The following is a 13585-nucleotide window of genomic DNA, read 5'->3' on the forward strand; positions in this document are numbered from 1 at the left end:
TCCCATTCGAATTTTCATCTGTAATAATCTCCTCTCTCTCTCCACTTTCCAACTAACACCCACCTTTGAGGCCCAGCTTAAGACATATCTTCCTCATCGATACTCTCCACGTCACTGCAGAAGAAGAATATAGACAATTGCCCAGTATTCAGTCTAGAATGGTACAAAAAGACATGAAGCTAAGGAGACATGAATATTTACAGGTTACAGATATAGCCTAGAACCCAGGAAGGCCTGGGTCAGAAATCCAGCCAAACAGTTCAGTACCAAGAAAACCTAGATGCCAGAGACAAACAGCCAGGAAACTCAAGAAATCCGGAGGGAAACACAGGGGTAAGATACGAGGCAGCGTTAGTCACAGAGAGGGAAATAAACATTAGTTAAGAGGAATGTGGTAAACAATCCAGTGTGGGGAGTAAGGCCCAGTCAAGAACAGGAGTCTGGAGTCAGACCAGGCTCGGATCCGGCTTCTCTGCCGTGACGTTGCCAGCACTTCACTGCACTTGCCTGAGCCTGTCTGCTGAACTGTAAAATAGAGAGCATTATGTCCACTTCACAGGACGGTTGTGACTGAATGATATGGTTAATGAGCTGAGAGATTGCGATTAAGTGAGATTAAATGATATACATGTGACAGGAAAGATGTTTTGAATTTATTAAGGTGTTTTTCTCCTTCGTCTCTGATGACATGGCCTATGTCCGAGTCCATTGCTTTTCCAACTTTAACGTTGACACTTACATCTGAAGACTTGGTTAAAATGCAGATTCTGGTCCAGTAGCACTGGGTGGAACGTAGCCTCACCTAGATTCCACACTGCTGACAAGGTTTGTGACAGAAGGGATGCAAAAGAAAGACAGAGATAACATTAAACTTCTGAGGTTAAAACTAGGGTTTTGCTAGGAGACAGTAGACATGTAAGCAGGTTCAGGGCTAGACCCTAGAGTTTTATGTAAATGATGACCAGATTAGAAGAGGAAGGGGAGCCAGTCAACTCCATTCCAGCCCCACAGGATTGTGGGAAGAGGAAGCTAGAGGGAAGCGGGAGGGCAGAGTGGGGCATGCATGTTTCACTGCTCCTCTCTCTGGGCTTTCCCCCTGAGAGGGGGAGGCGCGTTAGGTAAATGAAGGTAATACTGAGGGAAAGATTTAGCTTTCCCAAGCTGCCCTGGGTTTCCACATTGGTTTGGTAGGTTTCCACAATAGCTGAGATTCTGACCTGAAAGCTATTCAGAGAGGCTCTCCACGACGTGGTGAAGGACTCCAAAGCAGACCTCCTGAGCTGGGGCCACTGGGGGTTACAGCCAGGTCTCAAAGGAGTCCCTCGACCAGCTATATGGAAAGAGAGACTAAGTGGGCCAGGAGCAGGATCACAGCCCACCCAGAGCTAGAGAGAACAGCCACCGACTTTAGCCATCCACGTCAGAGGAGCAAGCTGCACCCAGTGGACAAGAGACATTGGCCTGGAGCCCAGAAGAGAAAAGGACATCACCCCTAAGGACTCTGGTTCTTCCATATTGTTCTAGGACTGTGGAAAGCTGCCCCCTCCGTGCATATCCCTAACAACATTTTAGAAAAGAAGCAGCAGAGGGAGGGAGGCTCTCTGAGAAGCTGAGCGTTTTCATCCAATAGATGAAATTGCTCAGTGCTACCTAAGGGAGAGATTTAATTTATGGGATTGGACTAAGCTTGCAATTGGACTGGACAGTTAAATAATTTCCCCCAGTGGGTTCAGGCTTGAGAAGAAGGCCAAACTTCTTAGAGACAAAATGAAGATATGAATTTTTATCTAAACATCCAAGCTACAGCTGAGTTAAATTTGCAACCACGCTACAAATATATGAAGTGCTCAGCAATGTGTCGGCTACACAGAAAGTGATTGACAGATGGTAACCAGGTTAAGTAGGTTAAGTAAGGACTAAGAAAAGGCCACTGGATCCCACAGTTAAGAAGACAGCATTCCCTTTTGGGAGAGTGGCTTCAACAGAATGATAAGGGTGGAATTAGCCACAGAAGATGCTCAGCCTAACTGTGAAAGCCAGGACACTCAGCACAGCTCTCATTCCACATAGCGGCAGGAAGCGGTGTGGATAGAGTAGAGATGAAATCCTCCCTCCCAGGGCAGAGTTCAGGGTATCATCCAGTGAGTGGAAGGATCCCTTAGGGGAGTTTGGATCCTATTTCTGGAAATTGGCTCCAAAGCAATTCTCTTAATGAGAATGGGTTTTTTGCCAAGTGTGGAGATGGTACTTAAATATGAAAAAAAAAAATTATACACTCCAAAGCTATAGCCAAGAATTCTTCATTTAAAAACAATCCTGAAAAAATTAGTTCATTCTATACACCCCCAAATTGTGGTTTCATCACGTCACAGTCTGGAGAGGACTCTTGCTTCTCTCAAGGCACTTTCACTTCCCTTACCTCAGATAAGGACTGCTCTTCATTCACACTCCCGGGTAGGTGTTTCCTAATGACCGGGGCATAATTCTCTCCCTAAGCAGAGCAGAGTATTTGTTCAACAGCGGAGTAGTCGCTCTTAGAGAAATTGTGAAATGGGGAGGCTTGTCCTGACCACCCACACTTTCTCTCTGGAACCACACAACATAAATTTGCCATCTCTCCAACGTCGCCAATACACAAAGCCCTCAGCCCACCCCTGGTTACCTAGGCGTCTCCTCTCCCAGATGCTCTCACACAGCTGCTTCCCTTCCCCAAACCCAAGCCATGCCCCAGCCCTGCCCTCACCTCACTCCTCCACCTCCTCCTCCCAAGTATGCTGGTGCCATGTCCCATGATCTCAGGCCCCACCCTTTCCCAAGGACAAAAGCGAAAAGCCTTTTAGATGACCCAGTATCATTACTCATAGGTATCTTGGTTACCTTGTGAAAATACTTAGTGTCACATGAAAAGATGCTCAACATCATTAGTCATTAAGGAAATGCAAGTCAAAAACACAGTGAGATACCACCTCATACCCACTAAGATAGCTATAATCAAAAATGTGGAAAATAACAAGAATCACTAGTGTTGGTAAGGAAGCGGAGAAATTGGAACCCTTGTGCACTGCTGCTGGAAATGTAAAATGATGCAGCCACTGTGGACAACAGCATTGTGGCTCCTTAATAATTTAAAAATAGAATTACTATATGACCCACCAATTCCACTCCTAGGTATATACCCAAAAGAATTGAAAACAGGCGTGCCAACAAACACTTATACGTGAATGTTCATAGCAGCGCTACTCACAATAGCCAAAAGGCAGAACAGACACTGAAATGTCCATCAATGATGAATGGATAAACAAATTGCACTATACACATAAAAGGGAACGTAATTCAGCTGTAACAGGAATGAAGTACTGATACAGGCTACAACAACGTGGATGAATGTTGAAGACGTGATGCTAAGTCAAAGAAGCCAGACACAAAAGGTCACTCATTCTATCATTCCATATATGAAATATTCAGAATAGGCAACTCCGTAGAGACAGAAAGCAGATTAGAGGATACTTGGGGCTGGAGGGATGAGGGGACAGGGAGTAACTGCTGAATGGGTGTGGGGTTTTATTTTGGAGTTATAAAAATATTTTGGAACTTGATAGAGGTGGTGGTTGCACAATATTGTGCATGTGCTAAATGCCATTGGATTGTTCACTTTAAAATGGTTAGTTTTAGGGGCTGGCCCCGTGGCCGAGTGGTTAAGTTCGCGCGCTCCGCTGCAGGCGGCCCAGTGTTTCGTTGGTTCGAATCCTGGGCGCGGACATGGCACTGCTCATCAGACCACGCTGAGGCAGCGTCCCACATGCCACAACTAGAAGGACCCACAACAAAGAATATACAACTATGTACCGGGGGGCTTTGGGTAGAAAAAGGGAAAAAATAAAATCTTTAAAAAAAAAAAGAAAGATATTTAAAAAAAAAAAATGGTTAGTTTTATGTTAGGTGACTTTCACCTCAATTTCTTTTTTTTTTTTTAAGATTTTATTTTTCCTTTTCCTTCCAAAACCCCCCCAGTACATAGTTGGGTATTTTTAGTTATGGGTCCTAGTTGTGGCATGCAGGACGCTGCCTCAGCATGGCTTGATGAGCGGTGTCATGTCCGCGCCCAGGATTCGAACTGGCAAAACCCTGGGCTGCTGAAGCAGAGCGCACAAACTCAACCACTCGGCCACGGGGCTGGCCCCATCACCTCAATTTCTTAAACAATATTTATGTCTCCTTAAGACCATCAAAAAGTAACCCAGAGCCAGCCCTGATGGCCTAGTGGTTAAAGTTCAGCACTCACACTGCTTCGGCGGCCCAGGTTTGCTTCCTGGTCGCAGGTCGCAGAAGCACACTGCCCATCTGTCAGTTGCCATGCTGTGTTGGCGGCTCACACAGAAGAACTAGAAGGACCTACAACTAGGATACACAACCATGTACTGGGGCTTTGGGGAGGAAAAAATAAATAAAGAGGAAGATTGGCAACAGATGTAAGCTCTGGGTGAATCTTTCACCACCAAACAAAAAAAAAGAAGTAACCCAGAGTGAGAATACAGGGCCTATAAACATCTTGAGAGCAGAGGTTATATCTCGAGAATTTATATCCCCTATAGAAGGAAGCAAGGTGCCTGGCACACAGATATTAATAAATATCAGCAGAATGAATGAATGGGTGAGTGCTCTTCCAATGTTGTATACAGCATGTTGTTGCGGGCGGTTGCCAGCCCTGCCCCTGCCCCCAAGGGCAGCTGCCAGTTCTGCATCTTTCCTGGCAATGAGTCCACGTAGCAGTCGCAAAATATCTGTGGGCTGGAAAATCCTTTCCTGTGTCCCAATACTTTGAGACTTAGTAAGGAATCTGTGCCATTCTTTTTCTCAACTTAAAATTGCACATTTTGCTATCCTGGTTAGAGAGATGCCACTGACTGAAATATCTTGCCTCAAGAGTGGGTGACATCAGCATCTCATTATCAAAATTTTCCTCCCTGCAAAGCTTTCATGTTCTTATAGAGAATGTTCCAGTTTAACGGTAAGCCCCTTAAAATGCAGGGTTGTAACTAATTGCGAGGGAGGAATAGCTCTGTTGCAATACAAGGTGGCTAACCCATTAAAACCGCAAAACAGAACTGAATTTCCTGAAATAAGTTGCATCTCATTGCGAGGCCCTGATTCCAGTCTGAATTTATTTTGTAATTCATTCAGTATCTCAAGTCCTAATGTCTCTTTCATCATGCTGGTACCTTCTTTATTGCCCAACCTGACTACAGGTGAGATAACTTTAAAACACTTTTTGAGGGGCTGGCCCCGTGGCCGAGTGGTTAAGTTCACGCGCTCCGCTGCAGGCGGCCCAGTGTTTCGTTAGTTCGAATCCTGGGCACGGACGTGGCACTGCTCATCAAACCACGCTGAGGCAGCGTCCCACATGCCACAACTAGAAGGACCCACACAAAGAATACACAACTATGTACCGGGGGGCTTTGGGGAGAAAAAGGAAAAAATAAAATCTTAAAAAAAATAATAATAAAAAAATAAAAAAACACTTTTTGAGTTTTATGCATTTTATAATAATTATGAGCATCTTCCCCAAGCCAAATATGGGATGAAGACAGGTTCCACTGGAGGTTTTGCCTTCTGTTTCAGTGAAGCGGCATTTCAGAATTTCAACATAAGTTTGTCAATACCAACTAATACAACTCAGTTTCCAAAAGCCAGAGATGCTATTGGAAGAAGAGTTTTAATGAGAAATACAATTAAGAACTAACTGGGGCTGGCCCTGTGGCCGAGTGGTTAAGTTCGTGCACTCCGCTTCGGCAGCCCAGGGTTCACTGGTTTGGATCTGGGGCGTGGACCTAGCACTGCTCATCAAGCCATGCTTTGGCAGCATCCCACATAGAAGAGCTAGAATGTCTTACAACTAGGATATACAACTATGTACTGGGGCTTTGGGGGGGAGAAAAAAAAGAGGAAGATTGGCAACAGATGTTGGCTCAAGGCCAAACTTCCTCACCAGAAAGCATACCTTTGAAAAAAACAAAGAACTAACTGCAACTGTGGTCTTGGAAGCCACTGCTTACACTTGTCTTTGACAATACAGCATCCAGCTCAAGCGTGGTTATCGCTCTAATCATAGAAATGCAGATAGGATTTTTCCAGTTTACCAAGCAATTTCACAGACCTTATCTAATTCGATCTTTCCAACATCCAAGGAGATGAGTATGTCAGCTACTGTTATCTCTATTTTAAAAATTCACAAACTGAGATTTAAGAATTTTAAGAATTGGCTCAAGGTCACGTACTTTGTAAAAGCACAGACCAGGCTTAAATCCAGTTCATCAAACGCCAGACCTCTAGCCTCTCACTTCCGTGCCAGTCCCTGTCCCCCAAGAACATGAGTAAACCACCAAAATAATTGGAGAGTTTTACTGAAGCGATCTGGCCTCCAGCGCTTCGCTGTGCCTTGCAGAAAGAGCTGCTCTGCCCTCAGTTCCTGCCACAGCCCCCCCCAGTTTTTGCACACAATCCGCAATATTAAACACACCATGGGTAGGAAGCAAGTTCCTTTTTCAAGTTATCCACCTAGCGTCTACACAGCTGCTGTTTACTGAAGGCTTTGGCAAAGAGCAGTGGGATTCTTATCCTATTCCTGATGTGATTTTTAATTTCCTGGTATTCCCTAATCTCGTTTCATTAAGTATATTCCTCCCATGCACGAGTTTGTACCCTCTCCGAAAAGAGAGAGGCGTCATGTCGTGGGCGGTGAGATCTGTGATTTCCCGGCTCCTGGATTCCCTTCTTTCTCTCCTGTAGTTAATAGTTTCCTGGCATGGGGCTTTAGCCTGGCAAAGCGCGGAGCGTGTTCCCGCAGCCTCGCTCACCTGCCCCTGGGTACTGCAGATGGCTGTCAGGTGACAGAACTCTTCCCCAACCCGCTACTTCCCCAGCAACTCACCTTCCCCACTGCACATCCCAGAGATGGCCATCCCAGGCCCAGCGTCAGTGTGGATCTCAGACGGACCCAGCTGAACATCTTCCCTAACGTTATTGGATTTGGCTAACTGCCGGTGCTGTTCAAACTCTTGGAGAAGTGCCAGGTTTGGTAATTCCTCTCATGGAGTCACTCAGTATCAACTCTCCACTTTCTTCCCTCTAGGCTTTCCTTCCCTGCTGGGAGGGAACGACAGGGCAGGAGAGAGAACAGGTTCATAAACACTTAGCTCTTTTCTGCTCTTCTGGACCATGCCAATGGGAGAGACAATGGGCAGCTGCCATGCCCTCAAGGGCTCTGGCTGCAGCCTCAACGCATTGCCTTTTCTTCACAGCTCAACCCCCTCCCCAAATGGGCTCAGGTATTTGCCTCTGCACAAACTCCTCCCAGGCTCCACACCAGTTTCTGTGTGACTCTTGTAGTTACAGGAAAGTCAACACTGTTATTGTCACTCCTGAGTCATACCTGCATCGCCAGGTATCAGACTGGACAAAAAAGGTTCTTCTATTTCTACTGATCCAAGTCATTCTGTTTCCACCTGGAAAACATAAACACAAACATTCCCAAATATCCATAACCACAAGAAAACCTCTTATAAGTGACCCTTCACATATGAGTTAACCCAACAATTTCCCCCACACTGCTTTCCTCCTGAATAGTCCTACCCAGCTCTCCCCCACTGGACAAACAAGTCTTTACCTATTTCTTGTTTCCTAATAAAGAGTATCTAAACTTTTCCCCATCCCCCATTGCTTCCCTCATCCCTCTCCTCTTTATCAGGGCTGCCCACCTTCTCATCTCATGTTCATTATGAACTCTTCAAAATTGTGCTTTGTGAGACCTTTATGACACACCATTCAGCCAGAGGGGCCGTTTGCCGAAAGCTGCACACCGGCAAATAGGCCACAAGTTCTTGAATTACCAGAGAGCCCAGAGCCCCTGGAGCTATTTCTGCCTTGAATTAAGCAGAAAAAGAAGCTGCTGCCAAGTGGAAATGAATTCCCACTGTGATACAAAGGAACGATTAAGGGGCAGCTACTGTCATCACCGCCCTTTACCAGAGGACAAAACTGGCGTTCAGATAAGTGAAGTGCCTCGTCCAAATGTTCACAGCTGATAAATGGCAGATCTGGGCCTCAATCCCCAGGCTGCGGGCATGACCACTATGCCAGCCTGCCATCACCACCAGCCTGCCATCACCGCCAACCTGCCATCACCGCCAACCTGCCATCCACCCAACCTACCATCACCACGAGCCAAGTTGTTTTGCCCCAACTGTGCTCACCAACAAGCCTTCTGGTAGTAATTTGGCTTCCTTTGTGGTTTTCCTCAAGGTTTAGAATTTGCTGACCAGCCAAAAAGAATATTTGGCTACATTTGACCACTATATTTATCCCTATAAATTAACAAGTTGGTATCTTCTAAATTAAAGGGAAAAAAATTGATTTGTCCTAATCTTTAAAACTTTTTCAAAGTTTTTCTGACCCATTGACATCTGGGGCAAATGAGTTTTACTTCAAAGGCTCTGAGAGTTTCTGAAACTCTCCTCGTATGTATTCTAGTAATTCCTCATTACACTATTGTATCAGTCGAATAATGAATGCTAGTTACCACAACAACTCTGAATAACGAAGGCTTATTTCTCGCACATGGAATGATCTGGTACAGGGTGCGCCTCTCCTCCATCTTGTAACTAAACCGTCTGGCATCTGTGGCTTCCAAGCTCACCACATGCATAGATTTAAGGACCAGGCCTGGGAGCAGCTTAAATCATCTTCAACAATATCGCATTGGCCAGAACCTAATCACATGACCTCAGACATGCAAGAGAGGTGGGAAAATGCGGGGAAGCAAATGCATATTTAGTAAGCAGTATCAGACTCTGCTATGACACTTCATTTATGCTGAGGACAGAAAATGGAAAGAGACAGGAAAAGAATAAAAAAGAAAAATCTTTAATCTTAAATCTCATTCACTGAGATTGTCAGTTAAGTTTTCCAGGCATTTATATATATAGAGAGAGAAACATATGCATTTCTATAAAGTATGCATGTATATATATATATATATATATATATATATCTCCATAGATAAATATATCCATAGATATATACACTTTTTAAAATTGGTATCACATTATACACACTGCTTTATAGCCTGTTTTTTCTAACAGAACATTTCCCATATCAATATACACATTGCTCCATCGAAATTCTTAGTTACTACATAACCTTCCATTTTATAGTTATCCCAGAATTTGCTTATTTCCCTATTTCATATTTAAATTGTTGCCAATTTTTTAACTGTTATAAATGATACTATGTAAGTATCCTTATAAATAAATACACGTTTGTGAATTTGTCACACTAGACTAAACTCCTAGAAATAGAATTGCTTAGCCAAAATATATGCAGTTTTAGATGGTTTTTATACATATTGCCAATAACCCTTCACAAAAGTTATACCAATTTACATTCCTTTATAACGTTTAAATCATTTCAACCTGTTACGGTGCTGCTCTCTATGAATGTTTTTGTGATTTCATGACAGTGGCTTCTATTTTGTTGTTATTCAACACTGGTGATGTTAAAATGTTCTTAGGGTTGATCGCATCCTTCAGTCCAACACTCACCACACTGCAATGGGATAAGCCCATACAACCCATCACGCCCCAGTCACAACCAAACGCTGGACGAACGCAGAAAACGACTACCCGAGAGCTCTGAAAAGTAAACAAGAACGGGCACAGGGAGGGAAGTCACCACTTAAAGAATGATTAATATGGCTGTGAGTTTCCTAGGTTTTCCTTTCTCTTTCATCTCCTGGTTTAGGTTTTTCTTTCTCCTTTATCTCCTAGTTGTGACCTGAAGGAAGGCTGAACTGGGGAATCATGGAGCAGATTCAGAAAGCAAAAACCCTGAGAGAAACCCGTTTTCCTGGTCAGAGGATCAAGAAACGGGTCCGTGAGAGCTGCAGAACGTGAGGGGAATTCCCGCCTCTCCTCTCTCTTTTCTCTTCCAGCCCTGCAGACATCTGCCTGCTGCAGGGATGGTGGTGGCCTCCGTGCAGGCACCCAGAGTCCCTAAAGGAAACCTGCCTGTCTGAATAGTGAAATCAGGAAACGGGGCACCTGTACGCAAGGAGTGTGAGTGGAATCCTTCTTATTATTTTTTCTCTCTTTGCTCTCTCCACATCACCGCAAAGGTGGGCCAGGTCGCGCAGAACTGCACAAGAGCATAGGAGACTAAAACTCTGGGAGAATCCCAAGCTTCTGGCCATGTCTAGAAGCCAGAGAAGAGAAAGCTACAGAGCCATGTGTCCTAGTTCTATTTGTGGACCAACACAAGGCCCCAGCTGATCCCCAAGTGGTGTGTGGGGGACACTCTGAAAGAAGCCTAGTAAAGGCTTTAAGAACTAAACTATGATATAAACCCCCACCCAGCTCCCAGGCTGACCCCTGAATGGCTGGCGCAAGAGGCAGACAGACTCAGACAACATAGTTAAGGCCTTGAAAACTGAACAGACGTTACTCAAAATATAAAGAGCAAGAGAAATACGAACAACTCGCAAGGGAAAAGACAATCACCAGACGCGGTCCTGAGCAGCTATTGTAACTCCTCCACACGGCGAAGGTGACACTCCTGACTTGAACGTAAGGTAGATCCTCTCGGCGGAGAAATAGAAATTATTTTTAAAAATGGAAATTTTAGAACTGAAAATACAGTATCGGGGGGTAAAAACTCACTGGGTGGATTGAAAAGCAGAACGGCGATGACAGAGGGAAAAATCAGTAAGCTTAACGGTGGATCCGTAGAAATTATCCCGTCTGAAGAACTGAGAGAAAAAGATTGAAAAAGATACAAACAATCGTCACACACATGTGGGACAATGTCAAATGGCCCGACATTCATATCATTGGAGTCCCTGAAGAAGAGGAGAAAGAGATGGATGCGGGAAAGTATTTGAAGAAGTGGTGTCTAAAAACTTCCCAAATTTGACAAAAGATGTAAATTAAAACCTCAATGATATACGATCGATCTTCATTATTCACGGAATTTCTATGTGCAAATTTGCCTACTCGCTAAAACTCATTTGTAATTTCAAAATCAATACTCACGGCTATTTCGCAGTCATTCTCAGGCATGCGCAGAGCAGCGAAAAAAATTGTACCGTCTGAAGCGCTCATTCGCAGCTGAGCGGGAAAAGGCTACCCCGCCTCCTTGTTTCAGCCTCGTGCAGAGATGGGCGGAGGACCGGACGGTAGGGGGCAGTGCAGCGCGTACAAGGAGCTCCAGTCTGGGTCCGCTGCAAGGGGTTTGAAACCCGACTCGAGCGGGACGGCCTTGAGCAGTCACTTAACACTTCTCAACCTCAGTTTCCTTTTTGTAAAATAAAGAAAACAGAATCTACCAGGAGGAGTTATTTCTAGGATTTAAGATTATAATCTATGAGATAGACATAGATACATACATATTTCTCCTAAGGGTAATGGTTCGATATTCACTAATTCTTTGTTTGCAGTGACTTTAAAGAACTCAACTACTGTGAATAAGAGAATCAGCTATATTATCGAGCCATACAAAGGAAGGAAGGATATGTTACAACATGGATGAACCTTGAAAAGGTGTTCAGTGCAAGGAGCCAGTCACAAAAAGAATGCATGTTTCCATTCATATGAAATGTCGAGAATAGGCAAATCCGCAGGGACAGAAAGTAGATTACGGGTTGCCAGGGCCTTTGGGTGGAGGGGAGCAGGGAGTGACTGCTAATGGGCATGGGGTTTCTATCTGGGGTGATGAAAATGTTCCGGAATTACATAGTGATGATGATTTCATACTTCATGAATGAATACACTAAAAATCACTGAATTCTATACTTGAAAAGAATGTTTTATGATATGTGAATTATAGCTCAATTTTTAAAAGCAATGATATTCTACTACACATCTATTACCATGCCTAAATTTTAAGGAAAAAAACCCTCACAATAGCAAGTGTTGACAAGGAGCTGGAGGAATTGGGGCTCTCACGCAGTGCTGGTGGGAAGGTAAAATGATATGTGAATTATAGCTTTCGGGATAGAAAGCCGCGACTGGCCCTGCGAGAAGACCACACAGCGGCTCCGGGGTCAGGCTCTCCAGCCCCAGTCCCACGACCTTGGAGAAGTAGCAACCACTTTGGAAAACAGCTTGGCAGTTTCTGATTAAGTTAAACATACACTGAACATACAGCTCTGCAATTCCACTCCTCGGTTTTTCCAAGTGAAATGAAAAGCTATGTTCACACAAAAACCTATAGATGAATGTTTACAGCAGCTTTATCTGTAATCACCATAATCTGGAGACAATCCAAATGTCCTTCACCTGGGAAACGCATGGAAACTTATGGTATAGCTGTACAATGGGATACTGTTCACAACTAAACAAAACCAGCTATGGTTGGATGAGATGACACGGATGAACCTCAAATACATCGTGCTAAGTGAAGGAAGGCAGCCAAAAAGCTATATAGCACACGATTTCATGCATATGGAATTCTGGAAAAGGCAAAACTGAGGGGAAAGAAACAATTCAGCAACTGCCAGAGGTTAAGGGTGGGGGTGGATTTAAGCACAAAGGGGCAGAAGCATGAGGGAATTTGAGGGGTGGGGAATGACCAAACTGTTCCGGACCTTGATTGCAACTTCGAGACTCCACACATTTTCAAATCTCACACAACTGTACACCAAAGAGTGGATTTTATTGTACGTAAATTAAAAATAAAATTTTTTAAAACTCACTGATGAAAAACCCAACTTCATAAATCAGAACATCACTTTATAGACCATTTCTTTCTCTTTCTGTTTTGGAGTATTAAACTGATTTTTGACAAAGCAGCGACTTAGGCTGGTCCCTTGAGGATAGCTGAGTAGCTCAGCGTGCAGTGTCCAAACGGTCCGGGTGAATCAAAAGGGCCAGAACAGCAGCAGGCAGGCCAGGCCCGCGGTCATGCTCAGTGTCCAGCACGCCACATCGTCAAGGCGCACAAGACCGCTCTGCTCACAGCAGGCCCTGCTGCAGGGTCTAACGCCCTGCAAAGACAGGCTTACAACAGCTTGGAAGGTCAGAATCCCTTCCAAACAGGCTGGAGGAGAATGGCATAGTGGCAGTTCTAGAACGTTCTGACAGGAAACAAGGCAGAAGTGCAGTCATACAGATTGGGGCAACATGACCGTGCACGGACAAGAACGGACATTGAAAGAAGGACAAGGAGAAAGCAGAGGGGCAGGGGAGGAATGGCTCCACTTAATGAGCGCTTACTGTGGGCTGCGCTCTGACCTCTGCACTTTATAACAAAATTCCAGTATTTTCTGTGGCATCTGTACTGCTGGTTGTGTTGCCGGATCATTTTAAAGATATACAAGAATTTTTTTTTTTTACTTTAAGGATTATGAATTTTTAATTGTCTTCTATTTATGGCTTTTCATTTATGGTAGTAATATAGTTCCTTTTTAAAATATTTATTTTTCCTCAACTTACGAAAAATCTTAAATAATGACAAAAATCGTAAAGGCAGTACGTGAATGCCCGAAATTTAGGAAATCCAGCATTCTCTCTTTTGATCTCAAAATAACCCAGCGTGA

General features: G+C 44.2%; 1 long non-coding RNA gene across 6 annotated transcripts in view; it reads right to left on the reverse strand.

The window, feature by feature from the left end:
* Positions 1 to 13033, reverse strand: part of LOC106782543 (uncharacterized) — a 64775-nt gene extending 51742 nt beyond the window's left edge. The window contains exons 1-5 of one of the 6 annotated variants that reach the window (XR_011432143.1): positions 8576 to 13032; positions 7430 to 7502; positions 6929 to 7140; positions 2420 to 2491; positions 632 to 814 (exon numbers count right to left, since the gene is read on the reverse strand). This is a non-coding gene — a long non-coding RNA (uncharacterized lncRNA). Of the gene's footprint in view, positions 1 to 631; positions 818 to 2419; positions 2492 to 6928; positions 7141 to 7429; positions 7503 to 8575 lie in introns of those variants that run through there. The other 5 variants (XR_011432140.1, XR_011432144.1, XR_011432141.1 and 2 more) reach the window with 5 other exon arrangements.
* Positions 13034 to 13585: the final 552 nt, after the last annotated feature.

This window comes from Equus caballus, chromosome 24, assembly GCF_041296265.1.
Source record: "Equus caballus isolate H_3958 breed thoroughbred chromosome 24, TB-T2T, whole genome shotgun sequence".
NCBI lineage: Eukaryota > Metazoa > Chordata > Mammalia > Perissodactyla > Equidae > Equus > Equus caballus.